The sequence below is a fragment of the Bufo gargarizans genome, chromosome 9 (genome assembly GCF_014858855.1).
Source record: "Bufo gargarizans isolate SCDJY-AF-19 chromosome 9, ASM1485885v1, whole genome shotgun sequence".
NCBI classification, from domain to species: Eukaryota; Metazoa; Chordata; class Amphibia; order Anura; family Bufonidae; genus Bufo; species Bufo gargarizans.
Genome location: NC_058088.1, coordinates 152,637,241 through 152,664,574, shown reverse-complemented (window position 1 = coordinate 152,664,574; position 27,334 = coordinate 152,637,241).

Below are 27,334 nucleotides of genomic sequence, written 5' to 3'. Positions count from 1 at the left end.
ATTTAGATATGTCCCAATACATAGTTTTCGTAATTCAGTGTTGGATCAGTTTAAGAGGGTCTTTCAAATCAACATGATTGATCCTTTATTGTGTTTATTTGGGGTAGTTATGGAATCTACAGCACTTGGGAATGTACAAATTAGGCTAAAAAAGGATTATATGTTGCTAGAGAAACTATTTTGGAATTCTGATAGGATTCCAACACTAAAGGATTGGGCTTCCAAATTTAGATTAAAGAGATAAAAAAAATCTATTACTGTATCTATATAAAAACAATGGTGAATATTTTAGCCAGGTTTGGGGTCCATTGAAATTATTACTCTGTAGTGCATAGTTACTCTGTAGTGTATAGTTTTTCAGATTTCTTTCTTTCGTCATGGGTGGACATTTATGTATTTAAGAGGTACTATTATACTGTATAGAAGTTTAATAAAAAATAAAGAAATGAAAAAAAAAATTCTCCTTGTTATCTACAGGTAGAACAGCATAAAATATGAACAAACATAGATTCCATTACAATGAAAAAGACATGTTATAAACCCCAAAAATTATCTTCACTGCAACGTAACACTTGGCCGTTGAGGTAGTTGGTATGAAAATGCACCAAAATAATCATGCCTGTAGAGCAGGCATGTCAAACTCGTGGCCCTCCAGCTGTTGCAAAACTACAACTCCCATCATGCCTGGGCATACTACAGCTATCAGGGAATGATGGGAGTTGTAGTTTTGCAAAATCTGGAGGACCATGAGTTTGACATCCATGCTGTAGAGTATACCCAGTATATCTACCAGGAAAGTATATGAAAAAAAATTAAATAAAATAAACCTTCCACAGGGCTGCCAAGCGTCCATAAATTCCTGGATAGTCCTTAAAAATAGTGCTTTTTTGACCAGTGTCTGTGATTTGTTTAGAATGCTGATACTTGAACACATTGTTTTGATTGCAGTTATCCTCATTTTACAGCTCACTTTCAATGAGTGAACTTTGCCAAGCAATTGCTTGTTCACTGATATAATACACTGCAATATTTCTGTATTACAGTGTATTATACCTGTCAGTGTAACACTGACAAGCATCATATTGCCACCAGACAATGACCTAAATAAAGAAGTGACCAAAAAATATTAGAATGTAAGAAAGTTATCAAAACTTACACTTTAATTTACAATTGTGCTCATTATCATGTACAGTACATAACCTTTATTAATGTGCTGTAAAACCAACTAGTGAGGTAGCAACCTGAGTTCCTTAGTAGATTTTGCACCATATGACAGGTCTCTGCTTGAACAGAGTTGTTCAGTGATGCACCTGCTACATCGAATAAAACTATGCAGAGCTACATGATTGCAGTTTGCACCACTAAAAAAGCAGTACCAAATCATTTTAAAACATAATGCAAGCACCCTCCAACATATTTTACAATATAACTTGCATAATCAGCTAGCATCATCACTGGTATAAGGGCAATGGCAAAGCCATGATCAGAGCTTATCAAACCTTGTTTAACATTACTAAGTGGTTTATTAAGGCCCCATCCACATGACCGTGTTTTGCCTCCATATCCAATCTGGATTTATTGAGGATTGCACATGAATGAGCCATTCATTTCAATGGGTCTACAACAGATGTCATCTGTGTGCTGTCCACATCCCTAAGTATGTGTGTTCCGCAAATTATAGAACATGTCCTATTCTTGTCCATATTGCAGATAAGAATAGGCATTTCTAGTGATGGGAGTGAAAAAATTCTTACTATATATGAAAGTTATCAATATTTTGCGGCTCTGTGGTTTGCAGACAGCAATATAGACACAGTTATGTTGATGAGGCCTTAGTCAAAAGAAATACCTGATGTGCATCTTCAGGGACTTAGAAAATAGAGCAATTTTAAAAGGAGTCTGTCACCACAATTTGCCCTATAGATCAGTCAAATGGTAGCTTTGTCTTTTTGTTTGGATGTTCACCAGGGGCAAAAACTGAGTTTTATTCATATGTAAATGAGGGCTCGCAAGTGCCCAGGGGCGGCGTACGGGCTGTAAGTGCCCAGGCCACTCTTCCTTCTTCTCACATAACCCCTCCCCAGTCTGTTGCTTGGCCCACCCTGTAAGCCTCTTACGTCATCGAGTGTACTGGCCGATATCCCGCCCGCGCATGCGCACTGCATGGAATGATGCTGCTGCCCACAATGGTCATCACAGTGCGCATGCGCCGGCGCGATACAATGCCCCCCTTACACCCTCTCTTCTTGAGTCCATGATGAGACAGAAACCTTTTTAACAAGTGCATAGCATGAATGTTCTCTTCTGGTTCCCAAGGCCTCTCCTCAGGACCAAAGCCATTCCAGTCCACAAGATAGTAGGTCTTCTTGCCACGCTTCTTGATGTCCAGGATGTCTCTAACTTCAAACATCCCGTCAGAATCTTTAGACACCAGAATAGGAGTGGAAGGAGTCATCGAGAAGCGATTAATGACTACTGGATTTAAAAAGGATACATGGAAGGCATTACGAAAATGCAGAGAGAGAGAGAGAGGCAGACATAACTTGTAAGTCACTTCCTTGATTCTCCTCAATACTTTAAACTAGGGTCCAAGGAACCTAGGAGTAAACTTGGGAAACTGGGAAGCCTTAAGCGGATGTTTTTAGAGGAGAGCCACACCTTACTCCAGACAAGAACTGAAGCGGTTTTCTTCTCCTCTTGTCTGCATTAGTTTTCATGCGAGTCACCACTTTGTTGATGCAGTCCTTGGTGTCACACCAAATCTTCAAAAAATCCCTAAAAGAGGAATCTGCAGCTGGTACCCCAAAAGATGTAGGAACAGGGGGAGGAGTGTTGTCCATAAATGACAAAGAATGGAGAGGATCCTGTGGATTCACTAGAGTGATTGATATAGGAGAATTCAGCCCAAGGTAGCAATTGTGCCCAGTTTTCGTGTTAGGCTCAAACAATATGCTGGAGATAATTCTCTAATATTTGATTGACCTGCTCTACTTGCCTATTGGTCTGGGGATGATAAGGCCAGCTCAATTTAAAGTAGCCGGCAAAGAGCTCTCCAGAGCTTAGAGGTAAACTGGACTCCGCGATCGGAAACAATATGCCAAGGTAGACCATGCAAGCAGAATATGTGTCTCACGAATAGTTTAGCAAGTTCAGCAGCCAAAAGCAGTCCAGCCAAACAAACAAAGTGCGCCATCTTGGAGAACCGGTCCATGACCGCCCAGATAGCTGTACATCCGGCAGAAGAGGGCAGATCTGTAACAAAGTCCATGTCAATGTGTTGCCATGGGGCATCAGGAACAGGAAAAAGTAACAACAGCCTGGGTGGTTTGGTCCTGGAGACTTTATTCTGAGCACAGACAGTGCAGGCAGACACATAATCATGCACATCCTTAGACAGAGTGGGCCACCAGTAGTGGCGAGACAAATGTCCTATGGTCTTTTGGATCCCTGGGTGACCAGCCACCTTGGAGTTGTTCCCCCTAACTAGAATATGTTTTATCTTGGCAGATTACATGAATTTCCTCCTGGGAAGGATGTATTTTACCAGTACGGGAGCCACTGTGATCAAGCGAGCAGGATCTACAATGTACTGGGGCTCTTCCTGCTGGTCAGAGAAGTCAAATAACCGAGACAGGGCATCCGCCTTGATGGTCTTCTCGGCCAGGCAAAAGTGAAGCTCAAAATCAAAATGGGAGAAGAAGAGTGCCCATCTGGCTTGGCGAGGGTTCAGACGCTGGGCCATCTGCAGATATGTAAGGTTCTTGTGGTCGGTGAAGATTTTTAATGGATGTTGGGCTCCCTCCAATAAATAACGCAACTTTTCCAAGGCAAGTTTTATGGCCAGAAGCTCTCTGTCTCCTATACAGTAATTCCTCTCAGCAGTGGAGAAGAGCTTGGAGAAACATCCACATGTAAACATCTTGGCCTTGGAACCTTTCTGTAGTAAAACAGCACCGGCTCCTATGGAGGAGGCGTCCACTTCTAAAAAGAATTGACAGGAGACATCGGGATGACGCAGAACAGGTGCAGAAGCAAAGGACCTCTTTAATTGGATGAAGGTGGCCTCTGCCTCAGGAGTCCAGACTCTGACATTCACTCCTTTCTTAGTAAGAGCAGAGATTGGAAACTTAAGAGATGAAAAATTCGGGATGAACTGATGATGGAAATTAGCAAATCCAAGGAAGCGCTGTATAGCACCAAGACCCTGTGGGCGGGGCCAGTCTATAACTGCATAAAAATTTTCAGGATCCATCTGCAACCCGGCATCCGAGATGATGTATCCAAGGAACGGTACTGTAGATTTTTCAAAGATGCATTTCTCGAGTTTGGCATAAAGTCAATTCTCTCTCAACTGCTGTAAAACTAAAAGTACATGCTTCCAGTGAGTGATCAAATCTGGAGAATAGATTAATATATTGTCCAGGTACACTATTATGCAGATATAGAGCAGGTCCCAGAAGATATTGTTTACCAACTCCTGGAATACTGTGGGAGCATTGCACAGACCGAAGGCCATGGCAAGATACTCGTAGTGTCCATCACGAGTGTTGAAAGCAGTCTTCTACTCATCGCCCTTTCGAATGAGGATAGGGTTATATGAGCCGCGCAGGTCGAATTTTGTGAAGACCTTAGCTCCCTGGATCCTGTCAAAGAGTTTGGAGATTAGAGGAAGAGGGTATCGATTCTTGACTGTGACCTTATTCAGACCTTGATAGTCATTACAGGGCCGTAAGGATCCATCTTTTTTCTGCACAAAGAAGAATCCGGAATCAGCTGGTGAAGTAAATAACCAGATAAACCCCCTCACGATATTCTCCTTGATGTAATCAGACATCGCTTGGGTCTCTGGAAGTAAGAATGGGTAAACTCAACAACAAGGAGGAGTGGCAGCAGGCAGAAGGTCAATCGGACAATCATAAGGACGATGAGGAGGCAGGGTTTCTGACTCTTTCTTACTGAAGACATCCACAAAACTGCCATACTGCTGTGGAAGTCCAGGCAAGTGTACAGGTACAGTAGGCAAGGACCTCAGATAAGCAGGTGGACTGGCAAGATGATCCCCAACGCAGAATCTGACCGGAGTTCCAGTCCAGAACTGGAGTGTGCTGACGCAGCCAGGGAAGACCAAGGATAAACGGATTCTCGGACGCTGGCAGCACACGGAGATCATCTCTGAATGCCGACCCCTATTTGCAACTTAAGGCCTCATGCACACGACCATTGTTTGTTTCCGCGTCCGTTCTGCTGATTTTAGCGTTTCTGATGCGGACCCATTCATTTCTATGGAGCCGTTGAAAATGCGGATAGTCCACCGTTTGTTATCCACATCCGTGGTCCGTGGTTACAGTCCGTCAAAAAAATATAACCTGTCCTATTCTTGTCCGCGAAAAGCAGTTCACAGACCCATTCAAGTCAATGGGACCACAAAAAATGCATATGCACAACCGTCTGTCATCCGCGTCCGTGTCTGTTTTTATAGAATCAGTATCCTGGGTGGGGATATTAAAATTACACTTTTTTTACCTTCCTTTTTTTGGCCGGTGCGCCTAAAAAAATGGAAGACACACGGAAACACAACGGAAAAAAAACCGCAACGGAACAACGGATCCCCAATTTGCGGAACGGAAAACAACAACAGTCGTGTGCATGAGGGTCATAGTAATAGAAAGCACAGGTTCGGGAAGTGGCAGTCCATTTGCGGAAGCCACTAACAGAGGCCTTTCTAGACGGATGGTAGGAAGCCAGGACTGATGGACCAGAGCTTGCTGAATTAAGTTACCGGCTGACCCAGAGTCCAAGAATTCAGGCACAGACAGTGTGACTCCCTTGTGATAGAAAGTCACCGGAACTGAAAGTTTCGCACTGGATGTGCTGACTGACCCCCAATTTTTCTTTGCAGGACTTGTCTAGGACCACCTCTCCAACTGATCCTAGACATTCTCGTTTTCCTGCTTCTGCAGACAATTACGTACAAAGTGGGCCTTGCCTCCACAATACAGACAGGTTCTCTGCTTTGCAGCGTAAATGTTTCTGGTCAGACAATCGAAGGCGCTCTATTTGCATGGGCTCTTCAGATAGGGTGGACACTAGAGGAAGAACCAGCCTCTGGAAGGATGGAGCAAACAAGGTGGTCTTCTGGTACATGCAACCTCCTTAGAATGTTCCCTGAAACGCATATCTATCCTTGCAGCTGCAGCCAGCCAGTCGCAGGGGCAACACGTGAGGTGCACGGTGGACCGATGAGGGGCCAAATAATATAACACACAGTTCATCAGTTTACTCACGATTACCAGATAGCCTCCCTGGGCTGGCAGAACAGTGTTGAGGTGGACAGCACAAAATCCTCCAGGGCACACTCTGTGATAGGAAGCATCAGCCAAGATGGTGGTTGAGGTGCCCTTGATGTTAGGAGTGCTTAGGGTGCATGTTGCGGCTGAGTCCCTTGATGGTTTTTGTCGTGACGCCAGTACGACATAGGTAGTAATAATGAGGTAGACAGTGGTAAGAAGCAACTCACAACTTTTACTTTGGATGTCTCTTGGTTGCAGCAGTACAATTATGCAGTCTCTAGATGGTACAGAGTTAATTCTGCAAATCCACTGTTTAAGGCTTGTCAGGTTTCTTGGTTTTGGAGCAGTGGGTTACTTCAATGTCAGTGGAATCTTGGTGAGGTTGCCGGAGGCTATGGTATCCTTCACCTAAAATATCCCAAAGGTCCTTTATGCCTGGTTTACGGCTTTTATCCTTTGCATGAATTTGAATCTGTCCTTTTCTCTTATCCCTTTCTGGACTAAAAACTTCTCTTTAGAGCTGAAGTGCTGGATCTGCAACCTTTCACTCTCTCAGTGTCAATATCCACACTGATCTTCACACTGACCTGTGGTCTCAACTGAACTACTCTCCACTAACCACTGACCTGTCTCACTAGGCCTGACCTGGGTATATATAGGACCTGAACTTTATCCCCATATAGTGGTGGGATGTATAAATTGCACCTAATAGGCCTGTTAACAGGGATTTTGCAGATACACAAATGCAAAGTTATACATTACGGTATGCAATTGTTAAGATGAAAAAGTACTTTAAGCAGTGCCCACACACACGTAGTGGGACACTGCGCAGCAAGGTGATCAGGTCATTCACAGTAGACGGATGGTTGCGACCAGCTAATTCATCCTTAGTCCGGTCAGAAAGGCCCTCCCAGAACACCTCCAGTTGAGCCTCATTGTTCCATGCAAGTTCAGCAGCCAGGGTACGAAACTGGATGGCGTACTGACCCACAGACAAGGAACCCTGTCATAGACGCAGCAGAGCTGATGCAGTGGAGGACGTGAGGCCGGGCTCTTCAAAGACCAGCCGGAAGGTATCCAGGGAAGACTGCAGATGAGTGGCCTCTGGACCTCCATGTTTTCAAATAGGATTTGCCCAAGCAAGGGCCTCATCAGACAGCAGGGACACAATGAAGACAAGCTTGGACCGCTCAGTGGGAAACTTCTGCCCATGCAACTCAAAGTGGATCATCATATTTCAATAGCCAAAAGCTATATTAATTCTGCTTATGGCCTGTCATGTTTCTAAAAAAATTACTTTTATTTTTATATTTAAAATAAACAAAAGAAAATATGTGTTCTTTTTTCCGAAAAGCCTTTTAGTGACAATAAAATATTCAAAGCACATCTGTGTTAGTATTTCTTTTTCTTTTCTTTCTTTTTCACTGGTTACTAGAGATAGTGATATATCAATTCTGTGTATAAACAATAGATGTGTTTTCTTTCATACTGTCTTTATTTTTATATTAGGATTTTTTTATGGATTATCTTATATTATTCATATAAATCATATACACGTAAAGATATATATTTATTATTAGTGTGCCTGTTATGAAAAGTACTAGCTTTCTTTCTGGTGACCCTGCAGTAGCTGGAGAAGAGATGGCATAGAGACGAGCTTCAATGTTTTGCATGAACTACATCATGTTGTCCTGATGTTCACTCTGACATCTCACTTCATGTAACAATTCCTGAACGACAGGCTTGGAGTGACCAGCAGGGTCCATGGCCTCAGTTTACTGTCACGAACCAGCGGGTGTGAACCTAATGTGCCATGTGTCCTACCTCCTCTAGGGGTGTTGTTTAAGTGAACCCCTTGATTCTTCACAGTACTACTGATGTTGGGGATAGACTTTCCCATGGGGAATACCAGGTCGCTACCTCTTGAGAAGTATAAGCACACAAGGCAGCTGGTCCAGGAGATACCAGAAGTACAGGCATAGTCAGGGAGGTGGAGTCGTTACCAGGAGCAACAGTGCAGGACTGAAGGATGAGGTAGAGGCGTAGTCAGACAGGCGAAAGGTCAGGGCAGGCGGCACAGGTACAGGTCAGGAAATCCAGGGCGGCAACAGGAGAGTCAAGGCTAGCAGACAGGGATCAGAAGCGTAGCAGAATTCAAAAACAAAAATACGAGTCAGGAACACAGGAACACAAATGGTTATCAGGAGCCTTAGCAGAGCACAAGGACTTTGACACTAAAGCATCTGGGAAGGGGGCTGAGCCACTTATATATGTGCAGGAGGGATAGGATTGGCCAGCAAGGTCACATGATCTAACCCATAAAGCCCAGGAAGTGACTCAGGCCGGCCTTTAGGTAAGTGCTGCAAGAAACAAACAGCAAGTTTGCTGTGGCCAGGGCTGAGAGGAAGCTGTGGAGCGAATCCTAGAACAATAGTCGCTACACAGACAGAGCCCAGGACTGCAGCGGTGAATGGGAAGCACCGGCTACAGATCACTGCTGAACACGGCGGCAGTAGGCAGGGTAACAGCACAGCAGCCGCTGTTACAATTTCACTGTTCAGGTTGAGCTGAGGTACACTTCTATGAATCCGTCTAGAGCGATGGACTGGGGAGTGCAGAATCAACCTTTCTTTAAAACGTCTCTTCTCCTCCCAAGTGTTTTAAGAATCAATTATGTGGATCATCATGTATAACCTGGCAATTGCTCTGCATCTACAGATCATTTTTCATGTTGTATTGCAACAAAATTGAAGGCCTATGCGGATCTTAAATAAATGATACCCTTAGTTGTGTGGAATGGATTAGAACTACTGTATAATCACCCCACTGGTTCTGAAACTATTTGCAACAAAGAAATAATATGGCATTCACATAGCACCTTTGCAGCCATGGGAGTTTGGAAGCCTTTGAAAGGCAGGGGCATAGAGGTCAGAAGGACCTACAGAGAAATTAATTGTAAAGTTCTGTATAAGAAGGTCAGGCGGTGGCTGTGGGTAGCCTCTCAAAGACCCACAACATTTGATATGTTAGGGAAGGCTGAGCTTAGTGTCCCTTTATTTACACCCCTTTTTGCTTTTTTAGTGATATCCCCAGCTTTTAACTCCGGTGAGCAGCTCCCTGGCGCTCTACTGACAGCGTTATGTGCAGTTTTGCGATCACGTGGCGCCCGCTTCTCCTGAGCGCCGACCTCTCTGCTGGGCCAGCCCAGGAGTGTCACGTTACTTGGCACCAACCTGTATCTCTTGATCACGCTGCAGTCACATAACCTGGTTTGCGGTCATGTGACCCCGGTGAGGTCGGCGATCCTCCGGTATTTAGGGTGCCACTCAAGTGCCTTCTGGCAATGGCACCCTTGTTTATATTAATACTAAACACAGCTCATGATCCATAGGCCCTTTGTGGCAATGTATATCTGCTTTTGTGTAACAGTTTTTTAATTGCCTCCATCAACAAGTCCTGGGGTTACTTTTGGAAACCTCCCACCTCCCCTTTGACCCTGATTGTTTGTATGTGGGTGTATATGTATATATATCCAGCTTGTTTGGTAAGTCTTTTATGCAACACTATTCACCTGAATAAGGGGAAGTGGTCCCCGAAACGAGTAGTGATTCTGCAATAAACATTTTGAAGATTCTTCATTTGCACCTGGTTGGTTTTTCGCGCCGATGGATGTTTCTTCCTTTTACCATGTACTAATTCTCTGTGAGGGCCCAGGCATGCTCATCTGGGGAGACCTGCATCCGTGGCTGCATGCCAACTTCTTTATTTGGGATTGATTTTATTTCCTATACGCCGTCAGTAGTGTTGTGCCTATCAATTGCACAACCATTTAAGGTGAGCCTCTAATTTGGAGTTTATTTTACCTTTCCACATACGTTTTTACCCTATGGTGCAACCTCTTTTTTTTTGTTTATTTAGTAAACAAATGCCTGAGTATTTGAAGTAATAACTTCGGCTCATCTGAGCCATTATATTCCTATACAGTATTGAAACAAAGTTTTATGCGAATGGACTTCTGATGTTTCATCCGAAGTCGATTCGCTCATCCCTAGTTATAATTAGAGATGTAAGGGTCAGCCCCTAGAAACAACAAGTTACATGGCTGTATTGCTAGTGATAAGGTTTAACACAGACTGTAATGCCTTCCTCCAGCCACAGGAGGCCACTGTATCTTTAAGAAAGAAAGAAATGTTGTTGTTGATCCCAGAGGATGTAGGAGGAGTTCAAGTTCCTGGGCTGAAAGAGCAGGAGTGCTGCAACCTTGCTGAGGTGAACAGAGAGAGACTGGCTGTTGTGAGACAGATCAACAGGGACTATAAAGTGATGTTTCCTGGCTGCTGTGGGACAGATCAACAGAGACTGTGAAGTGTGTCCGAGTGTAGTGAGATCGTGCAATTCAGAGACCAGTACAGGACGGATTACTCCTGTCAGAACTGAATTATGTGGATGCCTGTACCTGCAGTCCAGACAGAGGAAAAGACCATGCTGGGACAATCAAGCGACCGGATCAGGAGCCAGATTGCACCTCCCTACACGTACCAGACCAAGACAAGCAGCTACCTACTGCACTGGTGCTAATCTGTGGTAGGGCATAGAGCAGGAAACTTTAGTCAGTGCGTTGTATAAACGTGCCCTTGGTAGCAGGGGCAGACAGGAAAATATTAGAGGAAAGTAGCCTGCATTTTTTATGTGTTTGCTGTTTGGAGCGCATTTTTGTGGATGCAAAGTTCAGTTATCCTTCCTATAAATTTATATAAACCTGTAAACACTGTTCCTGTCATTTGTCGAGTGCACCTCTGGTGCATCGGCATAATACTGTTAATCCGGTATCTGCTTCAGAATCCTTGTCTGCTGTACTGTATTTGAACCCTGCCCTGCGGCCTTTATCTCATCTGACCGCTACAAAGTATTCATAAATTTGATTTGGCTGCTTCAACGAATTTTACAAAAAAAATTGCTTCATAACAAATAACTTCGTCATGAAGTGCATTTCTTTGTAAGTAGTAGGTGCAATGACAGGGAGCTGCGATTGTGCCGCTTCCCATCACTATACCCCTCAGATGCCACATTCGTACATGATCGCGGCATCATAATTGGGAGTAAATAAAAAATTATATTAAATCATACTTATTCATCCATTTGCACGAGATGGTCCAGCCGCTGCCAACTTGATTGACGACCTGGCTCAAAATCTTGTGCGGCCCGTGATGATGTCATCACTAGTGAAGGACGAACATCTGCCGAGACGATTCGCGAATGTGGGAACGTGATCATATGTTCGCGAACCGCGTGTTTGCGGCGGGCTCCATTCACTTTAATCTCAGGCGAACCTGAAAAACCTTCAGCTCATATTTGCAGCCAGCAAACACTTACTAGAAGTACACAAATAGTCCCACAACATGGACAGTAATATACCAGAGAGGGATTCCCCCCAAAAATATGTATTTTAATCAGGGGCCATTTTTATGTGTCTTAAAGGGAAACTCTCAAAAATGTGCCCTGCTGGAGCCTAGAAATATTTTATTTCCTATCAGTTTGATGTATGCAAATGTGTGGCACTCCACATTTTTCTATCCTGCAGAGTCCATTAAAAAAATTCATAAGTTAACGTAATTATTTTTTCTACCATGGAACTGTATGGTGAACGGACGCTACTGTACGTCATGAAGCATCTGTTAACTCATACATTTTTGGTATGCATTAAATGTATGGCAAAAATAGGATGTGAACCCAGCACTTTTGTCAGAATAAGCACCAGTACACAACATAGCAGTGTGGCGGAGATGGGAGCGCTAAAAGGTCCTGGTGGTCAGGGACGAGGACTGTGTTTTCCAAGAATCATTTTCTACTGGGAAATACAGGGCACAGTATAATACACTAGAATCGCTATAATATAAAGATATTAGCCCTACCCCCAAATAATAATACAATAAGGTGGTCATTTATTATATAGAAATAAGTCTATATTAGGCGTATTTCTGACACAGTTTGTGGCGCAAAGGTCCTTAGCACTGCAATCTGCATATTTTTCCCGTTCATGCCAGATCCAAAAAAGGATGGCGTGGGCAGAGAAAGGGATACAGTTATGGCCATCTAGTTATTGGATACCACCGCCATACATTGACCGGATAACACCTCTGTACAGTGACCGGAAAACACCGCCATACTGTGACCGGTTAAAAGAGTATAAGAAGGCACAGTAGAGGGAATGACTAGGGGCACTACACAGGGTGTAGTAAGAGGGCACAAGGCAGGGTATAAAGGGGCATAGTATGGGGTAAGGGGCACAGTACGGGGTGGGGGGCACAGTCACATGCCCTTGTGACATTAGAAGGTCCTTATGGTGAATGCGGTTCATATGCCACCATAATGAGAGGCAGAGGAGTGAGAAAGGGGTGTGATTATGTGGCCAGAGATAAAAAATTTAACTGTCGGCCAGTACAGGCCCCAAAAATTATGCAATAGGCATTCACCTGACAGCAAAGAACTTTGGATTCTGTGGCTAGAGGTACATTAGGCTGTCACAGGATAAATATGTAACTGTTGGCCAGTACAGGCCCCAAAAATTAGGCAATAGGAATTCACCTGACAGCAAAGAACTTTAGATTCTGTGGCTGGAGGTACATTAGGCGGTCACAGGACAAATATAGAACTGTCGGCCAGTACAGGCCCCAAAAATTAGCCAATAGGCATTTACCTGACAGCACAGAACTTTGAATTCTGTGGCTGGAGGTGTATTAGGTATTAGGCAGTCACAGGATAAATATGTAACTGTCGCCCAGTAGAGGCCCAAAAATGAGGCATTCACCTGACATAAAAGACCTTTTATGCCGCTGTATATACATAAGGCAAGGACTATTCTTTGTTCTGGGTGGTGGAGAATATGTGTGGGCTGGCATGAGGAAATTCAATTACACGTGGTCATCACAGGTGTTGAATTCCTCCGAGATCCATGCCTCATTCATTTAAAAAAATGTGAGGTAGTCCGCACTGTCGTGAGCTAGGCGAGTGCGCTTATTGGTCATGATCCCCCCTGCTGCGCTGAACGTCCTTTCAGACAGGACACTCGACGAGGGGCAAGCCATGAGTTCCATGGCAAATTATGCCAGCTCTGGCCAGAGGTCAAGCATGCACACCTAGTAGTCAAGGGGTTCCTCACTTCTCAGAGCGTCCACATCAGCCGTGTCGTCGGGCACCTGTCGGTCTAGGCTAGTGATGGCTAACCTTGGCACTCCAGCTGTAGTGAAACTACGACTCCCAGCATGCTCTATTTATTTCTACAGAGTTCTGAGAGCAGCCAAGCAAGGGGGGGCATCTTCAGAGTTGTAGTTTTACCACAGCTGGAGTGCCAAGGTTAGCCATCACTGGTCTAGGTATTACATGCAGCTGGAACTGGAGGGCGGCTGTCGATGGGTTGGATGCAAAAATGATCTCATATCCGAAGTGACCAACACATCTTCAAACTGCCCTCTTTTTGCAGGAGCGGTAGGATTGGTACCAGCACCTGTTTCGCTGTGGGTGGAAATTCCTCTGCCAGTGCCGGCAACAGAAGAATGTAGCATCTCTCGCAGTAAGGCCTGGAAATACTGCATTCTACCAGCCCTCCGTGATGCTGCTAACATGTTCGCCATTCTGTGTTTGTACCGGGGTTCTTAGTACATTGCCACCCAGTACAGGTCTTTGACCTTTATGCTTTTTATACGGATGTCCCTCTTCAAACACTAGAGAATAAAGGCCTCCATTTGCGCTAAATTGGAAGTGGTGGAGCGCCCTGGCTCCTGCTCATCGCCCGGGAGAATGTCGTCCTCGGTCTCCTCCCCCAAGCCACGGACAACACCAGGGATCCCGAAAAGTTTAAAGCCTGCTCTTCTTGCTCCTCCTCCGCCTCCCCCAGCACCCATCCTGCTCTGACTTCTCTTCAGTCTCCTGCCTACTTGTTTTAGTTGGAGTAGACCCCCGGGAATTTATTCAGTATTGCGACTTCCTTATCTTCCAGCTCCTGCTCCTCGACGGCTTGATCAATGACACGACACAATGCACGCTCCAGAAAGAAGGAGTAAGGTACGATGTCACTGATGTCGTCCTGGCTGCGACTGACCAGTTTGGTGATCTCATCAAATGGCCGCAGAAGTTGCGCATGAGCAGCCACTAGCGCGGTGAAAAAAACCTAAGGTCCCCAGAACCTGTCCTGCTGAAGAGTTCGTGCAGGTAGTCGTTAACGAGTTCCAGTGCGTCGGGCAGTCACAAATCAGATGTCTGACGGGCAAGTGATGTTGCCACTGAACGTCAGCAAGGTGAGCCATGTCTGTGTAAGATCTTCTAAAATGGCCAAAGATTTTCCTGACCTGCCACAAGATGTCCTGGATCCCGGGATATTTGGCGCTGCACGACTGCATGACTAAGTTCAGGATGTGTGCCATGCATGGCACGTGTGTCATTTTGCCCCGTTTAGGCACGCTCAGCAGATTGGCACCGTTATCGCACACCACTTTACCAACTGTCAAATTGAGCGGGGTTCGCCACTGATCGGCCTGTGACCGCAGAGTTGAAAGGAGTGCAGGACCAGTGTGGCTCTTGGCTTCCAGGCATAACAGCCGCAGCACAGGATGCCAACGTCTCACCTGGCACGTCAAATAGGTTCTGGGGAGCTTGGGGTGTGCAACGGAAGAGGCGGTTGCCATGGAAAAGTAGGTCAGCCAAGAAGGAGACGGAGGATGGAGTAAGAGGAGGAGTAAAAGAGGAGGCCTGCATGCAATCCGCAACTGTAACACCAAATCCACAAGGGTGCCTTGCGCTACATGCTTGATGGTGGTCAGAAGGTTCACCCAGTAGGCAGTAAAAGTTATGTACCTTCCCTGCCCGTGTTTGCTAGACCACGTGTCTGTGGTCAGATGTATCTTGGCACCGACACTGTATGCCAGAGATATATTCACTTGCCACCGAACGTGGCCATATAGTTCGGGATGCCCTTCTGAGAGAAGTATTTCCTTCTGGGGATCATCCATTGCGGTGTGCCAATGGGCACAATTTTTTTTGGACAGGCAGTGTAATTTCTATGTTAGTAAGTATATTATAACTACATCACACTCCTCTATATTACACCTATCGATAGCACAGCTATACGAGTCCTTAAAAGGACCTTTGTGGCCCTATTAGCTAGCGTTTGGTGTCCCTAACTGTCCCTGCTCCAAAATGCAACCTCTCCCTACACTGGCAAAACACATAATGTAAAATGGCTGCCTGATTGGGTTCTGTTATAGGGTTAGGGGTGTGTCCATGTGCTGAAACGTCTCAATTGGCTGTCCTGTCCCACCTGATGGATGTGTCATGGGTAGGGTTGAGCGAATCCGAACTTTAAAGTTCGGGTTCGTACCGAACTTTAGGATTTTTGGACCCCGGACCCGAACCCGAACATTTCAGTAAAAGTTCGGGTTCGGTGTTCGGTTATTTTATGGCGCTTTTTGAAAGGCTGCAGAGCAGCCAATCAACAAGCGTTTAACTCTGTGCCCTTAGAAGCTATTACAGCCATGCCTACTAATGGAATGGCTGTGATTGGCCAGTGCAGCATGTGACCCAGCCTCTATATAAGCTGGAGTCACGTAGCGCTGCACGTCACTCTGCTCTGACTAGTGTAGGGATAGGATGCTGCTGCTGCGAGGGAGAGAATAGGACAGAATCTTTAATCAGAAGTGCTTGTTAACTCAGCGATCTACCTAGATTTTGTTTTGTAGGTGCAGTGCACAATCTTTTTACCCTGCCCTGAGCCCAGTGACCCAGAAAAATAACTTTTATCCGTCTGTTAGTTAGGTGGGCGGCGGCTGAGGCAACAGCCAGCATATGTGCATTTGTGACAGTCAAATAGAAGCTTGAACTACAGCAATAATTTTCTGTGTTTTAAAAAACACACTTTTTGGGCAAAATACTCAATTTTACAGGCCTTGTATGCATCTGTCAGTTTGAGATACACGCTTTAGATACTGCTGTGCTATTCTGGTATTTAACAAAAACAACACATTTTAGGCAAAATACTTAATTTGCGCCTTGTCTGCATCTGTCAGTGTGAAATTCAAGCGTTATATACTGCTGTCATATTCTGTTAGTAAAAAAACATACATTTTGGGCAAAGTACTTAATATTGCAGCCTTTGCTGCATCTGTGATTGTTAAAAACAAGCTTAAAATACTTAAATTTTCTGGATTTAAAAAAACACCCTTTTTGGGCAAAATAATAAATTTTACAGCCCTTGTTGCATTTGTCAGTGTGAAATTCAAGCATTATATACTGCTGTCATATTCTATTATTAAAAAAACACCCTTTTTGGGCAAAATAATACATTTTACAGCCCTTGCAGCATTTTTCATTGTGAGATACACGCTTTAGATACTGTTGTGCTTTTCTGTTATTAAAAAAACAAAAATTTTGGGCAAAATTCTTAATTTGCAGGCCTTGTCTGCATCTGTCAGTGTGAGATACACGCTTCAGATACTACTGTGCTATTCTGTTTTTAAAAAAAACACCCTTTTTGGGCAAAATAATACATTTTACAGCCCTTGCAGCATCTGTCATTGTGAGATACACGCTTTAGATACTGTTGTGCTTTTCTGTTATTAAAAAAACAAAAATTTTGGGCAAAATTCTTAATTTGCAGGCCTTGTCTGCATCTGTCAGTGTGAGATACACGCTTTAGATACTGCTGTGCTATTCTGGTATTTAAAAAAAAAAACATTTTGGGTAAAATACTTAATTTGCGCCTTGTCTGCATCTGTCAGTGTGAAATTAAAGCATTATATAATGCAGTCATATTTTGTTATTAAAAAAACACCCATTTTGGGCAAAATAATACATTTTACAGACCTTGCAGCATCTGTCATTGTGAGATACACGCTTTAGATACTGTTGTGCTTTTCTGTTATTAAAAAAACTAAAATTTTGGGCAAAATTCTTAATTTGCAGGCCTTGTCTGCATCTGTCAGTGTGAGATACACGCTTTAGATACTGCTGTGCTATTCAGGTATTTAAAAAAAAACACATTTTGGGTAAAATACTTAATTTGCGGTTTTGTCTGCATCTGTCAGTGTGAGATACAATCTTCAAATACAGCAATAATATTCTGGGTTTAAAAAAAGCACAAATTCTGGGCAAAGTAATTAATATTGCAGCCCTTGCTGCATTTATCATTGTGAGATACACACGTTAGATACTAGTGTTCTATTTCGTTATTAAAAAAAATCCTATTTTGGGCCGAAAAACTAAATTTGCGGCCTTGTCTGCATCTGTCAGTGTGAGATACACACTTTAGATACTGTTGTTCTATTCTGCTATTAAAAAAAAACGATTTTAGGCAAAAAAACGTAGTTTGCGGCCTTGTCTGGATCTGTCATTGTGAGATACACCCTTTAGATACTGTTGTTCTATTCTGTTAATTAAAAAAAACACCCGATTTGGGGGAAAAACTTAATTTTGCAGCCTTTGCTGCATCTGTCAGTGTGAGATACATGCCTTAAATACTGCTGTTCTATTCTGTTATTAAAAAAACACCCATTTTGGGCCGAAAACTAAATTTGCGGCCTTGTCTGCATCTGTCAGTATGATATGCACCCTTTAGATACTGATGCTCTATTCTGCTATTAAAAAAACACCTATTTTGGGCAAAAAACGTAATTTGCAGCCTTTGCTGCTTCTGTCATTGTGAGATACATCCTTTATATACTGTTGTTCTATTCTGTTATTAAAAAATCACCCATTTGGGCAAGATCCTAAATTTGAGAAATATGAGGAGAGCGTGAAATAAGTGACGTGGCCCCGGTCGTGGTGCTGCTGGTGGAGCTCATGTTGCAGGGAGAGGACGTGGTCGATCTGTGCCAGCTACACACACAAGTGAAACACCTTCCTCAGGTGCGAGTAGGCGACAGAACCTTCAGCGGTATTTGGTCGGGCCTAATGCGGCTCTACGAATGGTGAGGCCTGAACAAGTACAGGCGATAGTAGATTGGGTTGCTGCCAGTGCCTCCAGTTCCTTTACATTGTCTCCCACCCAGTCTCCTGCTAAAAGATCAGAGTTGGCACCTGCAGCCGATGTCCATCAGTCTTTCACCTCACCCCCTTGCAAATCAGCCAAGCAGTCTGAGCCCCAAGTCATGCAGCAGTCTCTTCTGCTTTTTGATGACACTGCTAGCAGGGTTTCCTAGGGCCATTCACATAGCCCTGCCGCAGAAATGGAAGATATTGAGTGCACAGACGCCCAGCCACTTATGTTTCAAGATGAGTACATGGGAGGACCCCCGCAGCATGTCTCGGATGTTGACGAAACACAGGTGCAACTGCTGTGGCTTTCAAAAGTGTGCAGACTGACCAGGAGGGCAGGGGTGAAGACTGGGTGGAAGATGATGTGCAGGACAATGAGGTCCTCGACCCCACATGGAATCAAGGTCATGCGAGCGACCTGTGTAGTTCGGAGGAAGAGGCAGTGGTCGCACAGAGCCACCAGCACAGCAGAAGAGGGAGCAGGGTGCAAAAGCAGAGCGGCCGTCCCCTAGACAGTACGCCTGATACTGCCCACTGCAGCAAGGGACCGAGCACACCAAAGCCAGCTCCAAGGAGTTCCCTGGCGTGGCAGTTCTTCAGACACTGTGCTGACGACAAGACATGAGTGGTTTGCACGTTTGCTGTGCAATCAGAGCCTGAAGCGAGGCAAAAACGTTCTCAACCTGAGCACAACCTGCATGACCAGGCATCTAAGTGCAAAGCACGAGCTGCAGTGGAGTAGACACCTCAAAAACCAAGAAAGGTCTCTGGCTCCTCCTGCTTCCTATTCTGCAGTCTCTGCCTCTTCATGCACCTCTGGAGTGACAGCGCCACCTGCCACCCCGCAAACAGAGGATCTGCCAGCAACACCACCACCTGGGTCACCAAGCATCTCCACAATGTCCCATGGAAGCGTTCAGCTCTCCATATCCCAAACACTGGAGCGGAAGAGGTAGTACCCCTCTACCCACCCGCGATCCCTAGTCCTGAATGCCAACATTTCAAAATTACTGTCCTTTGAAATGCTGTCATTCCGTCTGGTGGAGACGGAGAGTTTTAAAAGCCTTATGGCGGTGGCTGTCCAACAGTACTTTGTGCCAAGCCGCCACTACTTTTCCAGGCGTGCCATCCCTTCCCTGCACAACTAAGTGGGGGACAAATTAAGGTGTGCACTGCGCAACGCCATCTGTGGCAAAGTCCACCTAACTACGGATACGTGGACCAGCAATCATGGTCAGGGATGTTATATCTCCATAACAGCACACTGGGTAAATGCAGTGGCGGCTGGGCCTCAGGCGGATAGCAGTTTGGCGCATGTCCTTCCACCACCGAGGATTGCAGGGCGCTTCAGTTTGCCTCCTCTTGCTTCCTCCTCCTACTCCACTTCCTCATCCTCTACCGGCTTCTCATCCGGTCAGCGTAACACCTTCACCACCAACTTCAGCACAGCCAGGGGTAAACGACAGCAGGCAGTTTCAAAACGTATATGTTTGGGGTACAAACTCCACATCGGCCAGGAACTGAGGACGGGCTTTGAACAACAGACCCATGAGTGGTTGGTGCCAGTGAGCCTCAAGCCCGGCCTGGTGGTGTGCGATAATGGGCGAAATCTCGTAGCAGCTCTGGGACTAGCCGGTTTGACGCACATTCCTTGCCTAGCGCATCTGCTGAATTTGGTGGTGCAGAGGTTCCTTAAAAATGTCCCCGATATGTCAGATCTGCTGCATAAAGTGCGGGGGTACAAACTCTGTTTGGGGTACAAACTCCACATCGCGCAGGAGCTGAGGACGGGCTTTGAACAACAGACCAATGAGTGGTTGGTGCCAGTGAGCCTCAAGCCCGGCCTGGTGGTGTGCGATAATGGGCAGTCATCCGGTCTGTGTGCGCTTTTGGCGTTCTCACCCTGCTACTGCTCGCCTGTCAGCACTGCAACTGACAGGCGTGGAACTCCACCTTGGACATGCTGGCCATACTGTGCGAGCAGCAGCAGGCAATAGTGGAATTTCAGCTGCAGCACGGGTGAGTCGCTCTGTGGAACAGCACCACTTCACCATCAATGACTGGGCCTCCATGCGAGACCTGTGTTCCTTGTTGCGCTGTTTCAAGTACTCCACCAACATGGCCAGAGCTGATAATGCCATTCTCAGCGTTACTATCCCACTTCTCCTTGTAAAAACGCTGCTGGTGATGATGGAAGAGGGTGTGGCACAGGAGGAGGAGGAGGAAGAGGGATCATTTCATAGGGTTTCCGGACAGTCATTAACAACACAATTGTCAAGCCAGGGCACAGTTCTGGAGGATGACGAGGTGGAGGATGAGGAGGAGGAGAAGATGGAGGAGGAACCGTGTTCACCGCAGGGTGGCACCCAAACCAACTCATGGCCATCACTGGTGAGTGGCTGTGGGGATACAGAAGACACAGACGATACACCTCCCACAGAGGGCAAATTTTTGTTGCCTCTGGGCAGCCTGGCACACATGAGTGATTACATGCTGCAGTGTCTCTGCAACGACTGCCGAGTTGCCCACATTCTAACTTGTGCTGATTACTGGGTGGCCATGCTGCTGGATCCCCGTTACAAGGACAACGTACCGTCCTTAATTCCGTCACTGGAGCATGATCGTAAGATGCGCGAGTAGAAGCGCACGCTGGTAGACGCACTGCTTGTGGCAATCCCACCTGACAGAGGGGGCACAGTTGAAGCACAAGGCGAAGGCAGAGGATGAGGAAGAGGTCGCTAACGCAGCTGGGGCACCACCAGCACCTCAGAAGGCAGGGTTAGCATGGCCGAAATGTGAATAAGCTTTGTCAGCACTCCACAACAACCAGCACTACAAGCTGATATGGAATGTCTTAACAGGAGGCAGCATTTCAGCAACATGGTGGAGCAGTATGTATGCACACGGCTACACATACTGAATGACGGGTCTGCCCCCTTCAACTTCTGGGTCTCCAAATTGGGCACATGGCCTGAGCTTGCCCTTTACGCCTTGGAGGTGCTGGCCTGCCCTGCAGCCAGTGTATTGTCTGAACGTGTTTTTAGCACAACTGGAGGGGGTTATCACAGGTTATATTTCCCAATGTTTTGAGGTGTACCCTAATTTAAAAAAATAAAAATAAATGTAAAACCAAAAAGCAGTGTAGGCTACCTCCTCATCCTCCTCCACCGCCGCTTCCACCTACACCGCCACATTTACTGCATACTCAACCTCCTAATCCATTTGGACATCATCCTCCTAGATTATGATTATTATTTTTTTATTTTACGTATTTTATGTTATTTGAAGTAATTTTCCTATCCACATTTGTTTGCAGAGCACTTGCCATGCGCTTAACCACATTTTGCTGGCATTTGCAGCCCTCTAGCCCTTTCCATGACATTTTTAGAGCCATTTTAGTGCTCAAAAGTTTGGGTCCCCATTGACTTTAATGGGGTTTGGTTCTGGGTCAAGTTCGGGTCAAGTTCGGGTCCTGAATTCTAACTTTTTGTTGATGTTCGGCCGAACCCATCGAACCTGAACATCCAGGTGTCCGCTTAACACTATTTATGATCGCTATTAATACCTTCTTGTTGCCAACTTAGCTTACAACCAAAACACTAGCATTATTAACCATGAACACCCGATATGTATTTCTACTGCAATGTCATCCTTTCCAGAACATTGTAAGCTTTATATTCCCTGTACTCACCCTCACCCCCTCTCGGGGTATTCTCACATTTAGAAATTAACTTACGGTATGTAAGAAATCTGGAATTGTGTACACAGCGCTGATGCAGTGAGGTTTCATTTATTTTTCATACATGCAATAAATAGTGTTGGGCGCGAATATTCAAATCGCAAATTTTAATCACGAATATGGCAACTTCGAGAATTTGTGGATTTAGAATATAGTGATATATATTCGTATTCTCGAATATTCAATTTTATTTTTTTATTTTTTTTATCAGCAACCTCCCTTCTTGCTTGTGGTCCAATGAGAAGGCTGCAATGTCTAGCAACCAATAGGAAAGTTGCCTACCCCTACTATATAAGAACCTCCCCAACAGCCATTTTCTACAGTTTTATGGAGTTCTCAGAGAGAGACAGCAGTGTCATTGCTGTGCTCTGTGATTTACTGTTTCATTACATTAGATAGTTAGTTAGTATATATATATATATATATATATATATATATATATATATATATATAAAAATAGAAAAAAGAGAAGCAGCACACAAAGATGTGGGTGCAAAAAATCCCTGTGACCAAGGTCCCAAGTATGGATAATATAGCAAAAAGAAGGCAGCACTCCAAATGATTGTGAAAAAGTGGACGGTTTATTCACTCATCAGCGACGTTTCAGCTCTCACTATGGAGCCTTTTTCCAGCTGGAAAAAGGCTCCATAGTGAGAGCTGAAACGTCGCTGATGAGTGAATAAACCGTCCACTTTTTCACAATCATTTGGAGTGCTGCCTTCTTTTTGCTATATTATATATATATATATATATATATATATATATATGCGCTACCTAAACACAATACGTCCCTACCTCACTGATAGAGCTCAGTTCACACATGGACAACATATGCGGCTTTCCTCAGCCAACATCAATACTGCAGCCTCCAGGCTGTGGCAACTCCAGTACCTTTTGGGGGAGTGTGGTCCAGTAGTCCTCCAGACGCTGGGTGTGCAACCCTCGTTCTCTAGGTGTCGCTAGGTCCTCCAAACCGCAGGCTATTCAAAGCCTTGTGGCCCCTCAGTCCTCCTGACTGAGACCACACACGGAGCCTCTGCTTCACAAAAAAGTCTTGCTCTCCCTCCTCAGACTGACCTACTCTGAGGCGCTTTATGCAAGCCTGATTACAGCAGGCCTCACCTGCGATCACCTCAGGTAGAAAGGAAAAACCATACTGGAAGGGTGTGGACTGGGAACTCCCTTTACCAAGCCTAGCCACCAGTCCAAGTAAAATCCAGCCCAGAAAATGTATACAAAAATGTCTCAGCAAACTATGCTTTGCTGAGACTACTGCCACTCTCTGGATTTTATCTGTCTCACCCATCTGAGATACCTGAAGTGGGACAACACACCTTCCAGCACTGTTCACATTACCACACTGCATATAAAGCTATCGTAATGTTCTGCCATGCCAACCATTTTCTCCAGTCTCAGGAAACTTCTAGCAGCTTGAAAAATGTAGCAAAAGTGACACACACCTGTACTTCGCACGCAATACGCGCATATTGCATTGGCGATTTTCACAATCAAGAAAATAATGATGAATATTCACCCAAATATTCGCAAAATATCGCGAATTCGAATATTGCCCCTGCTGCTCATCACTAGTAATAAAATGTACAATTATAAGGCATACAGATTATCACACACACTTACACATACACACACATACACACTGTTTTAAAGCAGATGTGGATAAGTTGTGTCACTTGGACAGATTTGGCTTGGGGCTACTCCTAAGGACATTACCTAAGTAGCCCCCCTTTAATTCCTATACAGGGACTATAAGGATCAGGTAAAACCATAGTCAGCGACTGAGGTCAAAGCAGGCAGAATTCATGCAATTAAATAAACAGTCCATGGTCAGTCAGAGTGGACATTTTAGGAACAGAACAGAGATCAATGAAGGGTCAAATCTGAGAAAAAGTCATAAGTGGGTAACAGGGCAGGTAACATAGAAGCAGCATACCTTTGCTGGAAAACTAGAACGAATTGCTGAGCAGCAGCTATGCCTGCCGGAGAGAGCGGAGCTACATGAGGCATCGACCTCCACCATCAAACACACACTTTGAATATAAAATGTAAGTTAAAACCCAGGGAAATCCCATACTATTTGCACATCATTAAGATAATGTTCAAAGTCTCAAAGGCATTATAAATATAAACAATAAATATACAGTATATTGTACATGAGTTACTATAGTTTCATTTAATTTTATTAACTTTGGCTTATGATTAATAATCTCACGCAGCAAAGTGCGCAGAGGGCTTGTTGCAAGTTATGTTTTCTAATGGCACTATTTAATATTGCATATGGTGTAGTGAAGCTGGATAAAATTCCAAATGTGGTGGAATTGGAAAAAAAAATGCAATTCCGCCATATTTTTATGGGTTTTGATTGTGTTTTTTTGGGTTTCGGTGTTCCCTATGTAATAGAAATGACATGTTAACTTTGTTCCCTGGGTCAGTACAATTACAACAATACCACACAACTTTCCATGTGTTTTTATACTTAAAAAATATAAAAACTATTAAAAACAAAAAGTTCTAATTTACTCACAGAAATGTATTCTTTCCATGAGTCCCAAAGCAGCACAATAAAGGGTTAATGTTCCTTTCTCCCTTCTAGTGCAGAAGAAAAAAGAACCAGAACCGCTCAAGGGTGGACACTATAAGAACCTCATTAAGACAGCCCACACTCGTGTTAGTATGAAGAAAAAAGAAAAAAGTATTTAAAAAGTTTAAAATTCGGTGAGGAAAAGTGGCCTAGGCTGGAATTTGCACACATGCCGAAATGGCAAGAGCAATAGGGTCCCTCCTTGGTAACAGGACAGGAAAACTCCTGCCTTACCTGCCTTACCTAGCCGCAGAAACATCTGGCACATGCAAGCTTCGCTCACTGAGACTGCTGCCAGGACACTGCGCAAGCGCTGACCAGTGGATCCAGGGCCCATGCGTGAAATTACGGCGCACCATCGACGGTGAGAGGAGTGAATAATTAGCAGTGGGGCGGTGCTGGGCTCCTAGAGAAATGGGCGCGGCTGGGCACCAACGGCCAGAGGGACAGTACAGAGGTAATTAGCATATTAATAAAAGCTATTTTTTTACAAAATGACAAGACAGATGGCAGTAATACTGGTATATTTTAAAACAAATCCAGGAGATTGATGTGGTGATGTCAAAAGCTCTGTTACTAAAATCCAGCTGACAGAATCCCTTTAAAAGAGTTGGAAATAACGAAATAGGTTAAATACAGTCGGCAATGTTTTATACTTAAAATGCGTAGATCCTCTGGTATGATTTCTCGCAGACATGAGTCAAATTGAATTCTGTTATAACATGATGATGTAGGCGAAGTCTTGGATGTTCATTTTATTTTTATTACCTTCAGCAAAACAAATAAATGTCTCTAAAAGTGTAAGCCATCTCTTCTGTTCTGTCCTACAGTAGCTAAAGTCAGGGACTCATAAAGAGTTTGCACAGCTTAGAGCTAATAGAATCCCCATAACAACTCCTCATATCTGCCCAAAAAAAAGTTATGAATACTTTAAACTTTCAACCCAGCTGTAAGATATTACAGGAAGGCGTAGATAAGCTGGCAGTATAGGCATGAACATGGCAGGTTAATATCACTGTGAATAAATGTAATGCACCTAGGCCACAGTATTGTATTGCTGGACATGCATGACCCTTTCAGCCTCAGGAGATTTTCGATTTTTTTTTGGCTTTTTTGTTTTCCACTCCCTGCCTTCTCTGAGCCGTAACTTTTTTTTTTCACGTTCACATAGCTGTATGAGGGCTTGTTGTAAGTTGTGTTTTCTAATGGCACCATTTAATATTGCATATGGTGTAGTGAAGCTAGATAAAATTCCAAATGTGGTGGAATTGGAATAAAAAAATGCAATTCCGCCAATTTTTGGGGGTTTGGATTGTGAGTTTTTGGGGTTTCGGTGTTCCCTATGTAATAGAAATGACATGATAACTTTGTTCCCTGGGTCAGTACAATTACAACAATACCACACAACTTTTCATGTGTTTTGATACTTAAAAAAAAAATAAAAACTGTTGAAAAATAAAAGTTCTAATTTAGGCCTCATGCACACGACTGTTGTGTGCATCCGTGGCCGTTGTTCCGTTTTCTGTGATTTTCTGCGGACCCATTGACTTTCAATGGGTCCGTTAAAAACTCGGGAAATGCACCGTTGTTCATCAGCGGCCGTGATCCGTGTTTCCTGTCCGTCAAAAAAATATGACCTGTCCTATTTTTTTGACGGACAACAGTTCACGGACCCATTCAAGTCAATGGGTCCATGAAAGAACACGGATGCACACAAGATTGGCATCCGTGTCCGTGATCCGTGGCCGTAGGTTACTTTCATACAGACGGATCCGAAGATCTGTCTGCATAAAAGCGTTTTCAGAGCTGAGTTTTCACTTCGTGAAAACTCAGATCCGACAGTTTATTCTAACACAGAGGCGTTCCCATAGTGATGGGGACGCTTCTAGTTAGAATATACTACGAACTGTGTACATGACTGCCCCCTGCTGCCTGGCAGCACCCGATCTCTTACAGGGGGCCGTGATCCGTACAATTAACCCCTCAGGTGCCACACCTGAGGGGTTAATTGTGCATATCATAGCCCCCTATAAGAGATCAGGGGCTGCCAGGCAGCAGGGGGCAGACCCCCCTACCTCCCCAGTTTTAATTTCATTGATGGCCAGTGTGCGGCCCCCCCGGACCCCCCTCCCTCCCTCTATTGTATTAGTTTCATTGGTGGCCAGTGTGCAGCCCCCCCGGCCCCCCCTCCCTCTCTCCATTGTATTAGTTTCATTGGTGGAACAGTGTGCGGCCCCCCCTGGCCCCCCTCCTTCCCTCTATTGTATTAGTTTCATTGGTGGCACAGTGTGCGGCCTCCCCTCTCCCCCCCCCCGATCATTGGTGGCAGTGGAGAGTTCCGATCGGAGTTCCAGTTTAATCGCTGGGGCTCCGATTGGTAACCATAGCAACCAGGACGCTACTGCAGTCCTGGTTGCCATGGTTACTTAGCAATATTAGAAGCATCATACTTACCTGCTGCGCTGTCTGTGACCGGCCGGGAGCTCCTCCTACTGGAAAGCGACAGATCATTAAGCAATGCGCCGCACAGACCTGTCACTTACCAGTAGGAGAATCTCCCGGCCACAGACAGCGCAGCAGGTAAGTATGATGCTTCTAATATTGCTAAGTAACCATGGCAACCAGGACTGCAGTAGCGTCCTGGTTGCCGTGGTTACCGATGGGAGCCCCAGCGATTAAACT